Raw genomic sequence first — 15,920 nt, 5'->3', positions numbered from 1 at the left:
AAAAACTCATCGCCATTGAGTCACAACCCTATAGGACAGAGTAGAACTGCCCCATAGGGTTTCCAAGGCTGCAATCTTTATAGAAACAGACTCCCTGCCACACGTTTCTCTCACGGAGCAGCTGGTGGATTTGAACCACCGAACTTTCAGTTAGCAACTGAGCTTAAGCTGCATGGAGAAACGCAGGGGAAAGACTAAGACTAAAGAGTTCCTTCATTGTCTCTTTTCTCCATTCCCACCCTTATTCTCTACACCTCAGATTTATTCCTTCTAGTCAGCCAAGTCCGCCCACTGCATTAGGGTTCTGAACACTCTTTTGATTCACTCTTTTCCATCCCCAGTCGTTCCCACCCACTCTGTCAGGATTATCACAGCACAAGTAATAGGCAATGTCTGCAATGTTAAGTAAGGCATATCTTGCTAAACAGAAGCCACTCCCTGACTTCCTCACCCGTTCCGTGGAATTTGTGGATTTCTCACTCAGAATCCCTGGAGTCCCCTTGTCGACACCTATTGTGTGACTGTTTAGCCTCCTTCACTTCTTTCCCCCTAGAAACTCCAGCTCTATCCCTGGCAATGTGATGTGCTGTTTGCTTTCTCTTGGACCTCTGGTAGTTGAGCAGGAGGGAGACCCTAGATAGGAGGCAGACCCCGGACCCAAGCTGAGCCAGTCAAATGTCCTTCCCTGGGAAGATGAAACTGAAAACAGGATAAAATCAGTACCTCTATTCCCATGTGACTGGACCTGTACCCAGGGCTTTGAACCAGTTCATTCCAGTTACAATCCGTGCTGAGAATTTGCATTCCACCGCAGATATGCTGAATCAGAATCTACATTTTAACAAGCTCCTTGGGTGATTCTGATGTATAAAAAAATTTGAGAACCACTCTACTAGTGGAGCCCTGGTGGTGCAGTGGTTAAGGGTTTGGCTGCTAACCAAAAAGGTCAGCAGTTCGATTCTACCAGCTGCTCCTTGGAAACCCTATAGAGCAGTTCTACTTTCTCCTATAGGATGGCTAATGGGTTTGATGTGGGGAACTTGTTAGAAATGCAAATTCTCAGCAAGGGTTCAAACCAGAATGAACCAGTCCAAAGTCCCGCCTGTACCATGTTACTTGATAGTTGTATAGGGCCATTTCTGCATCACAAGCCTGACAAGTAGAGAAAGCCATAAGAGGAGAATGAAACAGATGCTCAGAAAGAAACAGAACTCAGAGGAGAAAGAAGTCCTGATGGTCTTTCCAGGCCTTGGTTCCAGAATCTTCTTAAGGCCTAGCTGCATTTCTGCTTTTGGTTTCTGAAAGCCACCTCCATATTATTTCTAATAAATCCCTCTCCTTTTGCTTAAACCAGTTCAAGATAATTTATGGGTTTTTTATAACCACAAATAGCCTAAACAACACCCCTGAACTGAGAGAGTGTGAGGTTTATTCTACTATCTTATGATCAACATTTGGTTATTGCTGCTACTGTTCCTAGAATGCCCAGCTCACCAAACTTCCTAAGTTGGGCTAATGGTAGATATACAAAAATATTCATAAATCTGTGCATTTCCTGATGACTGTCAGACATTAGCGTGGTGGGAGACAGCTAAATGTCCCAGAGTACATTTCCTCAAAGGAGTCAATATGACTAAGTTAAGTAAGCACTTCTTTTTGATGTGCTCTTATCTTCTTCTCCTTGGCAAAAAATGGAGCCTCAATAAATGTCTGTTGACTACATGACTGAATAAATTGATTCTCCAACTGTGTAGGGATTACTAGATAAAGTTGAGCAAAAGAGACTGGAAAAACATTTATTACAGGAACATGTTGTGAATTACATTGGTTTAAAGCAGTATGTGGCAAGGTATTTTGAGGCTGATGAAAAATTAGGCCAGCTTGATAGAGAATTGCAAATTCTCTATGCATGAATGTTTATGTGAAAAAAATACTTTCCACATTTCATTTTATTGTCTTATTGTTATTTCAGCATAGTCAGTAACTATTAATATTTTTAGTATTCCACCATTAATATTATATGGTATGGTGTTTCTAGTGAATCACATTTATCATTTGCTAATAGAAGTCAAGGAGAGGTAGAGTTGCTTTATTCATTTATTTTCTTTACTACTATACTTTAGGTGAAGGTTTACAGAGCAAATTAATTTCTCATTAAACAATTAATACACATATTGTTCTGTGACATTGGTTGCCAACCCCACGACATGTCAACACTCTCCCCTTCTCAACCTTGGTTTCCCCCTTACCAGCTTTCCTGTACCCACCTGCCTACTTGTCCTTGCCCATGAGCTGGTGTGCCCATTTAGTCTCATTTTGTGGTAGAGTTGCTTTATAAAAATTCACCTTAATGCCACCATTGCTGAAAACCACACTCTTTTCTAGTGAATAAGGTAAGCCTATAAAAATTATTACTCTTACAGATATTTAGTCATATATATATTATTTTATATATATTACTTCCATGAAATAATAACTCTAAAATGATACTGTTGTAATTAGGAAGACATAGGTTCTCAACTTTGGAAAATGTTATTATTAAGAATTTGGTTCCCTAGAAACACAGGAACACATTTACACTAATTCGGGCGGGGTGGTAGTTGAGGGAAGCTAGAGTAAAAAATGGAGCTCAAACACACCTAGTCCCAAACTCTAATCTGACAAAGTAGAACGTGAGAGGGTAAGTGAATTGCCAATGTCACACAACAGTTCCACGAATGCAGGGTTTGAACTCATTCTCTGGTTCCCAAAACATATTTTATTTTCAAGATTTCCTCCATGGTCACAGTTTAAATCCCTTTTCTGAATATTTTTAAAGCTCATCTATTAGTTTGCTAAACAGCTGAATGATTTAAATAAAGTGAGCATTGTTCAGATACCTCATGCACTGATCCAATAAGCTTTCTTATTTTTAACCACTTGTGGCAACATTTTGGAAAGTTTTTTAAAGTGATAGAAAAACAATTCATAGCAAAGAATGAAAGAGCAAATGAATTCGTAGAGGGTTCCACAACAGAGTTGGCAAAAGTGAAAAAGAGATATATATAAGCACACTGTTATTATTATACTACTGAGGTATGGAAACCCTGGTGGTGTAGTGGTTAAATGTTACGGCTGTTAACCAGAAGGTCGGCAGTTCAAATCCACCAGGGGCTCCTTGGAAACTCTACGGGGCAGTTCTACTCTGTCCTTTAGGGGTGCTATGAGTCAGAATCAACTTGATGGCAGTGGAGTTAGGTTTTTGTTGTTGTTGTTGTTATTGTTAGGTGCCATCGAGTTGGTTCCAACTCATAGCTAACCTATGTACAACAGAACAAAACGCTGCTTGGTCCTGCACCATCCACACAATCATTGCTGTATTTCAGCCCATTGTTACAGCCACTGTGTTAATCCATCTTGATGAGGGTCTTCCTCTTCTATGCTGACCCTCTACTTTACTGAGCATGGTGTCCTTCTCCAGGGATTGGTCCCTCCTGATAACATGTCCAAAGCATATGAGATAAAGTTCCACCATCCTCACTTATAAGGAGCTTTCTGGCCATACTTGTTCCAAGACAGGTTTGTTCATTCTTCTGGCAGTTCATGGTATATTCAGTATTCTTTGACAACACCATAATTCAAAGGCATCGATTTTTCTTCAGTCTTCCTTACGCATTGTCCAGGTTTCATGTGAGGCTACTGAAAATATCATGGCTTAGGTCAGGTGCACCATAGTCCTCAAAGTGACATCTTTGCTTTTTCACTTTTAAAGAAGTTTTTTGCAGCAGATTTGCCCAGTGCAATATGGCATTTGATTTCTTGACTGCTGCTTCCACGGGCATTGATTGGGGATCCAAGTAAAATGAAATCCTTCACAACTTCAACCTTTCCTCTGTTTATAATGATGTGGCTTATTGGTCCAGTTGTGAGGATTTTTGTCTTCTTTATATTGCGGTGTAATCCATACTGATGGCTGTAGTCTTTGATATTCGTCAGTAAGTGTTTCAAGTCCTCTTCGCCTTCAGCAAGCAAGGTGTCATCTGCATATTGCAAGTTGTTAATGAGTATTCCTCCAATCCTGATGCCACATTCTTCTTCACATAGTCCAACTTCTGGGATTATTCGCTCAGTGTACAGATTGAATAAGTATGGTGAGAGCCAAAGTATGACTTTGAGTGTACCCCACCTGAATTTAGAGACCATCCCAAGAATAGATTTGATACGTTGAACACTAATGATTGAAGACCAGATGAGCTCTGGAATGACATGACTGACATCATACGTGAAGAAAGCACAAGGTCATTAAAAACATAAGAAAGAAAGAAAAGACCAAAATGGATGTCAGAAGAAACTCTGAAACTTGTTGTTGAAAATAGGGTAACTAAAGCAAACGGAAAAAAGGATGAAGTAAAAAAACTGAATAGAATATTCCAAAGGGCAGCTAAAAGTATTATAATGATATGTGCAAAGCCCTAGAGTTGGAAAATCAAAACAGAAGAACATGGTCAGCATTTCTCAAGCTCAAAGAACTGAAGAAAAAATTGAAGCCTCAGATTGCAATATTGAAGGATTCTACAGGCAAAATATTGAAGAATCAAAAGAAGATGGAAGGAATACACAGAGTCTCTCTACCAAAAAGAACTGGTCGACATTCAGTTGTTTCAGGAGGTAGCATATGATCAAGAACCAACAGTATCGAAGGAGGTAGTCCAAGTGGCCCTGAAGGCACTGGTGAAAATCAAGGCTTCAGGAACTCAGTGAATACCAGTTGAGATGTTTCAACAAACTGATGCAATGCTGAAAGCACTCATTGGACTATGCCTAGAAATTTGGAAGACAGCTACTTGGCCAACTGGAAGAGGTCCATATTTGTGCCTAGTCCAAAAAAAGGTGATCCAACAGAATGCAGAAATTATCAAACAATATAATTATTATCACACACAAGTAAAATTATGCTGAAGATAATTCAAAAAATGGTTTCAGCAGTACATCACCAAGGAACTGTCAGAAATTCAAGCCAGATTCAGAAGAGGATGTGGAATGATGGATATCATTACTGACGTCAGATGGATCTTGGCTGAAAGCAGAGAATACTGGAAAGATGTTTACCTGTGTTTTATTGACTATGCAAAGGCATTCAACCATGTGGATTATAACGAATTATGGATAACATTTAGGAGAATGAGAATTCCAGAACACTTAACTGTGTTCATGTGGAACCTGTACATAGAACAGAACAAGGGGGTAACACGTCATTTAAAATCAAGAAGAATGTGTGTCAAGGTTGTATCCTTTTACTATACACAGGCACACTAGGATCAGCCAAGTAGAAACAGAATAGTTCTCAGTTTCCTCATTCATTGATTAAAATGGTTGCTGAGCGCCAGCTAAGGTTGACACTGAGCTAAGCACGGAGGATGCAATGGTGAACACACGGACTTGGTCCCTGTCCTCAGTGAACTCAGGGTCTCATTAGAAAAGACCTGTGATAAAGAGGAAAATAAATGACTGAGTACAAAATTAAAACGTCAGAAGTGTTTCAATGGTTGTGAACAGGATGCTGTGATTGAGAATAAAAGAGAAATCAGCTGAGACATTTACCAAAAGAAATCACATAAATATATTTATAAATGATGTAAGAGGTAAGAAAGCAAATTATAGGGTATTGTCAGCACACGTAGTGGGCATTTGGCCTAGTCGGAGGCATCAGAGAAGGCTTCCCCTAAAGAAGTGGTGCTTTAACTCCATTCTGATGGATGAATAGGATTTGGGGTCAGAGGAGGGGGACATTTCCAGACAAAGGAAGGGGCATATAAACCAGCCCTGAGTGAAGAGGAATAAGGTAAGCCCAACAACAAAAAGGCCAGAGCGACTGGAAATCAGCAAAGTGAGGACAGCGAAGATGGGGTGAGGGGTCTGATGATGACTACCCTGCCTTACTGACAGTGAGGCCTCTGTAACTCTAGGGGTTAATAACATGGGCTCTGTATCAGACTTAGTGTCTTAAAACAACATGCACTTATGAGCTCATAGTTTTCCGTAGTTCTGTGGGTCAGAAATATAGCATGGCTTAACTGGGTTTTCTGCTCAGGGTCTCACAAGGCAGGAATCAAGATGTCGGACGGCTGAAAGGCTTCCCTTTCAAGTTTATTCAGGTTATTAACAGAACCTAAAACCTTGCACCTGTAGCCCTCAGGCCCCTTTTCCTTGCTGTCTGTCAGTCAGGGGCTGCCCTCAGCTACTCCAGCCCATCCACATTTGTTCTCATGCAACTCCCACCATCTTCAAGTTAGCAATGGCCCACTGAGTCTTTCTTACAGTTCAAATCACTGTGACTTCTTCTGCCATCTGCCGGAGAAAACGCTCTGCCTTTAAAGATCATTTCCCTGAACTTGTTGCAACCTGAACATTTGTTAGAAGATATGTCTAAACACAAATTGCTAGACCTTCTGAAATCCAAGCATGAAGAGAAAACCAGGAAAACTTGCAACTTGAAAAACTTAAACGATGCCCATTAAGAAATATAGCTTAAAAAAAAAAAAAGTTCCAAGATTTTAATGCCTTTCACAATTTAAAACCTGAATATTTAGGAACTAGGATACTTTGTTTTGAAGCGATACTTATCTAAACTTTGGCAATTCCTTCCATTTCTTTTTTTTTTTTTTTCTGTTAAATTCAAACAAATTTAAAATTAATTTTTAAAGTTGATAGTAAGTTGAGAAACAAATAGAGCTTGAGAAGCCATAGCTAAAGAGTGGATCAAATGTATATGGAAGGGGAAGGAAGGGAAGGCATAGAGAAAGCTGCCCGTCTGTATGGTTTGAGGAATGTAAGGATCTTTGGGCATCGCCCAGGAATAGCTCTCCAGTGAATGAAACTCACTAATCATTATTAATTCCTTTATGTTAACCATTGCCAATTCCCAGTGTTTGCCTTTTGAAATATAAATACTGTTCCGTATTCCTGGAAGGATTAACACGTTAAATCCCTCACACTTTAGTGTGAGTGTCCTCAGCAATAAACTGTCCTCAAGTCCCACTAAACATCAGAATCACCATGGCAGCTTTAAAAAAATATACAATAGCACAGGCCTCCATCAATATATGGAAGATAAGGCATCATGGTGAAGCAGAAGAGCACTAGATTCAGAGCCTTGGCTCTCTGGTACTCATTGGGTTAACTCACCTAAATTTCTTGAGCCTTACTTTATTTTCCAAAAAAATAGAATAATGGTACCCACCTTAAAGAAATTTGGAGGATTAGATGAAATAAAGAAATGTATAGTAACTGATACTAATAGATACTAATAGTTGCTCAATGATAGCAAACTCTCTGTTAATTTGTCTGGGGCCAGGCCTGAAAGCTTTAAAAGTACCTACTATTTGTAATATCTTCTGAATAACAGTATCCTAAATATTCATCCAAGATACCCAAAATATTGTTATCAGTCTTGCTAACCACTTCTTCAATAACATTAACTGCTAATTCTTTCTCTTCCAAAAGTTATAACTGCCTGAAGTAGCAAGTCTCTTTGTTCCAAAGTGTCATGGTTACGAAAGATTTCAACCCCAGGCTCAGACTGCCTGCTTGTTTTGAAGTCCCTCCAGAGAAAGAAAACCACACCCAAGAAGAGTGCTCCAATTTAATCACACTCTGGGGATAAAGAAAAAAAAAAATTTTTTTTTTTTTTTTTTTTTTTTTTTAGACCCACTAAATCTGGTGTAAGGCTCAATGGGAAGAAGAATTCAACAACCAAATACATTAGGTGCAAAACAACCAAATACCTCATGTGCCTTTATTTGGCCATATTCTCCTCCACCCCATTTCCAAATTTGCCCACTGAAAATTTTTGTTATTCTGCTATGCAAATATCATGATCAAACTTGATGAGCTGAATGAAACACTTCAGAGAAGGGGTATTGAAAACACGGTGTCCAAAAAATTCGATTAAGTATTATATTTTCTCCATTAGTACCATATTTTCTACATTAGTACTTTGACCTTCTGATTTTCCATTTATCTCTATAGGAGTTTCATTGTGTTCTAGAATTAATGCATGTTTGATTTTTTAGTGTCCAAACATTATTTCTTTAAATAGCTCTAATCTATTAACAGGCTTTCTTCTATTAATTCCTGTGTGATGTGTAAGCTTAGCAGGTTTTTATGTGACCTTTTCCATTGTACATAGTTTTGTCTACATTATTAAGGGACAATAATTTTGGATGACAACTTATTTTCTTCTGAGAAGTATCTTTTTAAAATCTTCTACTAAAAAGCATAACATCACAGAAATATGTTAAAATAAGCACATTTTTAATATCTTTTCCTCTTTAAATTCCATAAATGCAAAAAAAACTCACATTATATATATATGTATGTATATATATATGTGTGTATATTCATGTGCGTGTGTGTATATACATATACACCCACCCCTCACTTACCAACATGGTTAGGTTCCAAAGACCAAGTCATTGCGCAAAAATCAGCATTCTGCAAAAATGGAGGATGACTACATCTTGACATAACTGTCAAATTACATCAGTACATAACTGCCAAACTACTAAGAATCATGGCCCAGCCAACTTGACAAATAACCTTAACCATCACAGCCAGCAGTACTCTTGCCTCACACTGACTTTTGTTATTGCCAGACATATGTCATTAATGCAAAAAATAATTGAATAGAGTTTTTACTATTGTCATAAATGCAAAATGTCAAATAACTAGTCAATAAGTAAGTAAGAGATCTATATATTTATTTATATTAAAAAAAAAGCCAAACCTCTTACTGTCAATTGCGACTCATAGAAGCCCTATAAGACAGAGTAGAACTACCCCATAGGGTTTCAAAGGAATCACTGGTGGATTCGAACTGTGAGCTTTTTGGTCAGCAGCCAAGCTCTTAACCACTGCACCACCAGGGCTCCATTTATGTACATATGTATGTAAATATATATATATATATATATACACACACACACACATACATATATATAAATCATATGTATTTATGTGTATGTATGTGTATATATACACATACACATGTATTATATATATATCATTGCTACCAGTGTTTTTATAGTCACTGATTTTTTTCAAATTTTCTAGTGTTTTAGCTACAATACTGTGGTAATTAACATGGGGGGTTGACATCATTATTTTGTAAATGTTTTCCAGAAATACAGCATTTTATACAACATTAGCTATATAAGCAAAAGATGAGGCTAAAGAATAAAAAATTCTTAGTTCCAAACTTCCGCTCCAGTCAAGATAGAGGAAAAGGGACCAAATTTACTATCCTGGCTGCCTAAAACAACAAAGAAATGAATAAAACATATATATGTATAAAAAACCGTATAAACATAAAACAGTTTGCAAGACACTGGAAAAGAGACAATAAAGGAAAGTGATCCAGAGTGATGACAAACAAATGAGATGAACACAGTGAATGTCCCAGCTTAGTGTCTTGAGAGAATATCAAGGCCATGGCATAGGGAGGGCGAATCTAGAGAAAGCTCAGAAAGCTCTTTGATTTGAAGAGACGAAGCTGAGAGCCTGGGGTGACCAAGGCAATAAGAGTTCACAGGAAAGAGTGCTGGAGAGGAAAAAGCTGCACAGAGAGTGGACTCTGGAGATCTGAAGAAGGTCTCTTCTAGATTTAGCAGAGGATTGATCAGTGCATGTGTCTTAGGCTGGGTTCTCTAGAAAGGCAAAACCAGTAAAGTGTATAAATATATATAGAGAGATTACATCAAAGAAATGGCTCACACGATTGTAGAGGCTAGAATGTCCCAAGTCCGTAGATTAGGATAGAGGCTTCTCTCGATTCACATAGCCACAGAGGCTGGCAAACTCAAGATCAGCAGGTCAAAAGAAGGGCTTTTGCTCACAGGCTGCGAAAGTCAGTGAATCCCAAGATTGGCAGGCAAAACTACAAGGCTTCTCCTGATTCATGTAGCTGCAGGGGCTGGAGAACCCAAGATCGGCAGATCGGAGAGCAGGGCTCAGCTCATAGGCTGTGAAGATCAACAAATCCCAAGATCAGCAGATAAGCTGATAGCTCAAGTCCCAAGAACTAGAAGTCAGACAAACAAGAGGCAGCTGCAGGATCCAGAGCAGGCAAAAAGCCAGAATGTCTGCTTATATTCAGATGCAAGCCACACACCCAAGGAAACTCCCTTTCAACTGATTGGCTACTCACAGCAGATTTCATCATGGGTGTGATCACATATAAACACTGAGAATCATGGTCCAGCCAAGCTGACACACAATCTTAACCATCACAGCATGCATGTGAAAAAACAAGCCAAGACCAGGGAAAGAACCACTGAAAAGGATTCAAGTTAATAATGCCAGGTGCTTACACAGGCTGGGAATAATACCTATCAGCCAAAATGGAAAACTTCAAAAATCATGAGGCTCTGGGAAAAGTACACACAAAAATCTTGTTTCAGGAGTGGAGAATAATTCTACACTGAGCACTGCTTGGGTTATACCTAAGAAAATTAACTGCATCCCAGAGCAAAATTCAAAAAACTATTTCTAGAAAAACAAAATACCCAGCACCTGTTGTTGTGGTTGTCATATGCCGTCGAGTTGATTTAGACTTTTAGTGACCCCATGTGAAAGAGTAGACATGCTTCACAGGGTTTTCTAGGCTGTAATCTCTACAGGAGCAGATCATCAAGTCTTTCTCCCACAGACCTACTGGCTGGGTTCGAACCAACAATCTTTTTGTTAGCAGCTGAGTGCTTAACTGTTGTGCCACCAGGACTCTTTATCCAGCACTCAATGAGATAAAATTAACAATATTTGACATTCTATGAAACACTACAAGGCATTCAATGATTTAGGAAAATAAAAACCGTAATGAGAAGATAATCAAAACCAACCCGCACAAACACAGATGTTAGAACTAGAAGACAAAGACATTAAAACAGTTATTATAACTGTATTTCATATATTCAAAAAGTTAAGTAAAGACAGGAAAGATAAATTTTAAAAGATAGAAGTTCTAGAAAAGAAAACTATAATGTATAAAATGAAAAATACACTGGATGGGATTAACAGCAGATTCCACATTGCAGAAGAAAAGCTAAACAAACTTGAAGACATAGTGATAGAAAATCTCCCCAAGAAAACACAGGGGGAAAAGACAATATTTAAAAAGTAAACAAAGCATCAGTGAGCTTTGGGATAACTTCGAGTAACGTAAAATACATGTAATTATAGTAACAAAGGAGAGATGAGAGAAGGGGAGCCAGAAAAAGTCTTTCAAGATATAATGGCCGAAATTTTTCCAAATTTGATAGAATTACAAACCAGAGATCTAAGAGTCTCAACAAACCCCAAGCACCAGAAACATGAAGAAAACTATGTATGCTAAGGTACATCATAATCAAATTGTTTGAACCAATGATAAAGACAAAATCTTAAAAGCAGGTAGAGAATAAGGACAAACTACATACAGACAAACAAAGGAAAGGATGATATCAGTTTCTTGTCAGAAACAATGCAAGCAAGAACACAATGTGGCAACATCTTCAAAGTACTGAAAAGAAAAACTGCCAACCTAGAGTTTTATGTTTCCAACAAAAATACCTTTCAAAAACAAAAGGCAAAATAAAGACTTTTTCAGACATACAAAAGCTGAAAAAATTCATCACCAGCAGACATGCACTATAAGAAATGTTTAAGGAAGACATTCATGCATAAGAAAAATGACTCCAGTTGTTAAATATGAATCTACATCCAAAAACCAACCAAACCCACTGCCATCACGTCAATTCCGACTCATAACACCCCTATAGGACAGAGTAAAACTACCCCATAGTGTTCCCAAGGAGCGCCTGGTGGATTCAAACTGCCGACCTTTTGGTTAGCAGCTGAACGCTTAACCACTACACTACCGGGTTTCCGAATCTACATCATGGGTCAACAAACTACGTGTGGGCCAAATCCAGCCTGGCTTGTTTTGGTTTGCTGTCTTTCCCCTGCCTAAGAATATTTTAGTTTTTTTGAGGTTGTTTTTTAAAAAAAAAAGCATAAAATATTTATAATATTTCATGAAATTCTAATAAATGCAACCTAATATTTAGTGATAGAAAACATAACAATGGATAATCTGACGGGGGTATGGGGAAGGAAGGCAGGGAGGAATTACAAAGCATGAGGGAACTTTTGGGAGTGATGGATATGTTTATATCTTAATGAGGTGATATCTACGGATGTCAAGACTTAACACACTGTACACTTTAAATATGTACAATTTATTATATGTCAATTTTCAGTAAAGCTGCTAGAAAGTTATAGTCTCAATAAATAACAAACATGAAATAATTAAGTATTAAAATGTAATATACAATTGCAACCAATGTCACAAAACAATTTATGCATAAATTTTTGAATAAAAAACTAATTTGTGTTGTAAACTTTCACCTAAAACACAATAAAAAAAACTTTTAATGTAATATACAGAATTTCAAATTCTCATGGAATCCAGGCATTTTGAAGCCATCAAAGCTGATGAACCCATGAAACTATTGCCCTGAGATAATCTTTAAACTTTAAAACTTAAATAAAAAATATCCCTGGAAGAACACAACAGAGAATCCCTGAAGGAGCAGGAGAGCAGTGCTACGCAGACCTCAAATTCTCATAAAAAGACCAGACTTAATAGTCTGACTGAGACTAGAAGGACCCTAGAGGTCATGGTCCCCAGACCTCTGTTAGTCCAAGGCTGGAACCATTCCCAAAGCCACTCTTCAGACAAGGATTGGACTGGACTATAAGACAGAAAATTATACTGGTCAGGAGTGAGCTTCTTGGCTCAAGTAGACACATGAGACTATGTGGGCAGCTCCTGTCTGGAGGGAAGATGAGAAGGCAGAGGGGCACAGAAGCTGGCTGAATGGACACGGAGAATACAGGCTGGAGAGAAGGAGTGTGCTGTCTCATTAGGGGGAGAGCAACTAGGAGTACATAAAAAAAAAAATTACATAGCAAGGTATATATAAATTTTTGTATGAGAGACTGACCTGATTTGTAAACTTTCGCTTAAACCACAATAAAAAATAAATAAATACCCCTGAAGTCTTTTTAAAATCAAATAATAGTTTAGCTTAACTAGTAAGTCATGTCTGCCTTGAGCATTGTGCTCTTTTAAGAACTATCTATGCGAGACCAAATTGACAACAGCAACTCGAAAGATTAAATAGGAACCTTAGGGGACTGTGAGTTTATGTTAATGAAGGAGAAACGGCTCAGAAAAGGAGGATGAGAGTGTTTACACAACTCAAAGAATGTAATCAATGTCACTGATTGTACATGTAGAAATTGTTGAATTGGTGTCTGTTCCACTGTGTATACTCTCAAAACAACAACAAAAATAAATTATTTTTTGAATATATAAATGTGAATTATTTTGTTAAAACAATTTAGTAAGTAGTATAAATGTGAATGTTTAAAGTCGTCCAGTTTATGAAAAATCATAACATTAACAATCCCTTTTTATTAAAGTTGGACTGGGGACTGTGGCTGTGGAGCAGAAATGAAATCCAAGTGACTATCTCCTCAGGAGGGCTAGGAGAATTTATGTAATGTTTCCAAGGTAAACAGCTAATTGGATACAAGTGGGATTTGGAGTCAGCTGGATAGCATTCATTTGCCCCTCCAGATCGATTTTCTATCCTCTCCAACTTGCTCTGTGCCTTAGGAAGTGTCTTAGGCAGTGTTCTCTAGAGAAACAGAACCAGTGAGACAGATATACACATACACAGAGAGAGAGAGATTTACTTCAAGGGATTTGGCTCACACAGTTGTGGGATTTGGAAAATCCAAAATCCATAGGTCAGGCAACAAGCTGGAGACTCCTGATGACTCATGAGATAATGGAGGGCTGGCAAGTCCAAATCCATACATACATCAGGCGATGGGAAGAGTGCAGAGCCAACAGAAAGTGTGAGTTCCCCCAAATATGTATTTATAGTCTGAAGACAGACCACATGCCAAATAACTCCCCTTTCAACTGAAGTTGATTGATTGCATTACATTAGATTATGGAAGATGATTATATTACATTGCATTAGGTCATATTATGGAACAGCAACTAGTCTAGTGTTTAGCCAAACCACTGGAAACCATAGCCTAGCCAAGCTGACACATAAAATTAACCATTAAAAAAAAAAAAAAAATGAAACACTGATTGGAAAAAGAAACTGAATGACAGCAGCAAACAGGGAGAGATACGGAGCAGAGGTGCCCTGCCAGCCAGTCCAGCACAGCGGGGCCATTTATAGACAAAGCCAGCAGTGACACTGGGTGAGGAGCATAGGGAGACAACATCACAGAACTCTGAATAGGAAACAAACTGCGTAGACATACCCGGAGTGAAGCAAGTAGAGCAGGACCATTACAGGAGGATAATTTATATGAACTGCATCACTGGTCTATGTTTACCACTGGCTTCGTATTGGATTTGGCCAATGAGGAACACAAGCAGGAGAGAAGCAGGGAGAAGAGTGAGGTAGGGGTATTTATCCCCACCACTTCCTCCCTTGGTGACTCCGTTAGCGTCACTCAAGGGCTCACTATGCCCCTCCACTGAGGGTTGCATCTGCTATCAAGTGCTCTCTTCAGTGACCTCTCTTCAGGTTCCAGCAGCCCTACCTTCTCCTCACCTGTTCAGACCAAAGCTGCTCACCTACTCTATTAATGGCCCTGGACTGCTGAACTATATTGTGTGGTTTCCTTACAACTTGTAGGCACCTTTGTAAATAGTCCCTTTATTAAATTTTCCTCAATTATCCAAATTGAGTGTGCCATCTGTTTTCTGTCAGGACTCTAACTGGTATAATAATAACACAAATTCATCTCTTCTCCACTGCAATTTGACGAGGAGGCATCGTTTTTACCAAATAAGGGTAAGATCAGTATTGGTGCCAGAATGTCTATAGAGAAAAGAACAGAAATCTGGTCAGAAGGAGAGAGGTTTAGGGGCTTATTTTGAAGCTGCATTTGGAGAGTAAGCACAGTGGTTTTCTGTGGATCGAATGCTTATTTGATGTTTATGGGGCCATAATGCCACTACTGGGTAAGCTTACCTGATGGGAAACTGGCCCACCAATTACTCCACTTGGTTCCATATCTGACACTCTATAGTTATAGGCAAAGTGAGTGGTGCAAACTGTTTGCACTTGTCTGCTAACCAAAAGGTTGGTGGTTTGATCCCATCCAAGGACACTGCAGAAGAAAGGCCTGGAGATCTGCTTCCATAAAGATTACAGTCAAGAAAACCCTATGGAGCGATTCTACTCCGTAACAAACAGGTTTGGTTTGGTTTGGTTTGGTTTATAGGCAAGGTCTTACGGTTTAAGCTCAGTACTATTATACGTATAATAATTTTTTTTTATTATATGTATTATATATTAAATAAGATATATAATATATATTATGACATATATGATTTACAAAAGCAGTATGTCCACTTCTTGGGACTGGTTCACCGTTGAAGCTAGGACAACACTTTCCCTACTCATGTCACCTGAAGCCAATGTATCTCAAAGAAATTACTATGTGTTGCATAATGATTGATGACAAATAGCCTATAAATCTTGTTCTCTTGAGACAGGTGCTAAATCGATGAAACAGTTTATTCACACACCATTTGGTTCTTCCAGAGGTCACCAGTGAAGAGAATTTCCTCCTTAATTCCATATTCTTTCCACTCACAGAGTGTGCCCCAATGGTGCAGGAAATGCTCAAGGGTGTTTGTGTAGAAGGTAAATATAGTTCTCATCAGTGCCTGTGAGAATGCCCTGGCACAATTCAAAATCAGCCAGGGGATTTCTACATGTGGTGCTTAGAGCTTGTCAAAAATTACTTGCCTGTGCCAAAAACATATACATTGGCAACGTGCTTCCTTTCTCCCTCCTTATCAC

Source organism: Elephas maximus, chromosome 9 (genome assembly GCF_024166365.1).
Source record: "Elephas maximus indicus isolate mEleMax1 chromosome 9, mEleMax1 primary haplotype, whole genome shotgun sequence".
NCBI classification, from domain to species: Eukaryota; Metazoa; Chordata; class Mammalia; order Proboscidea; family Elephantidae; genus Elephas; species Elephas maximus.
The sequence above is the reverse complement of the archived record's forward strand: the minus strand, read 5'-3'. Positions refer to the sequence as shown.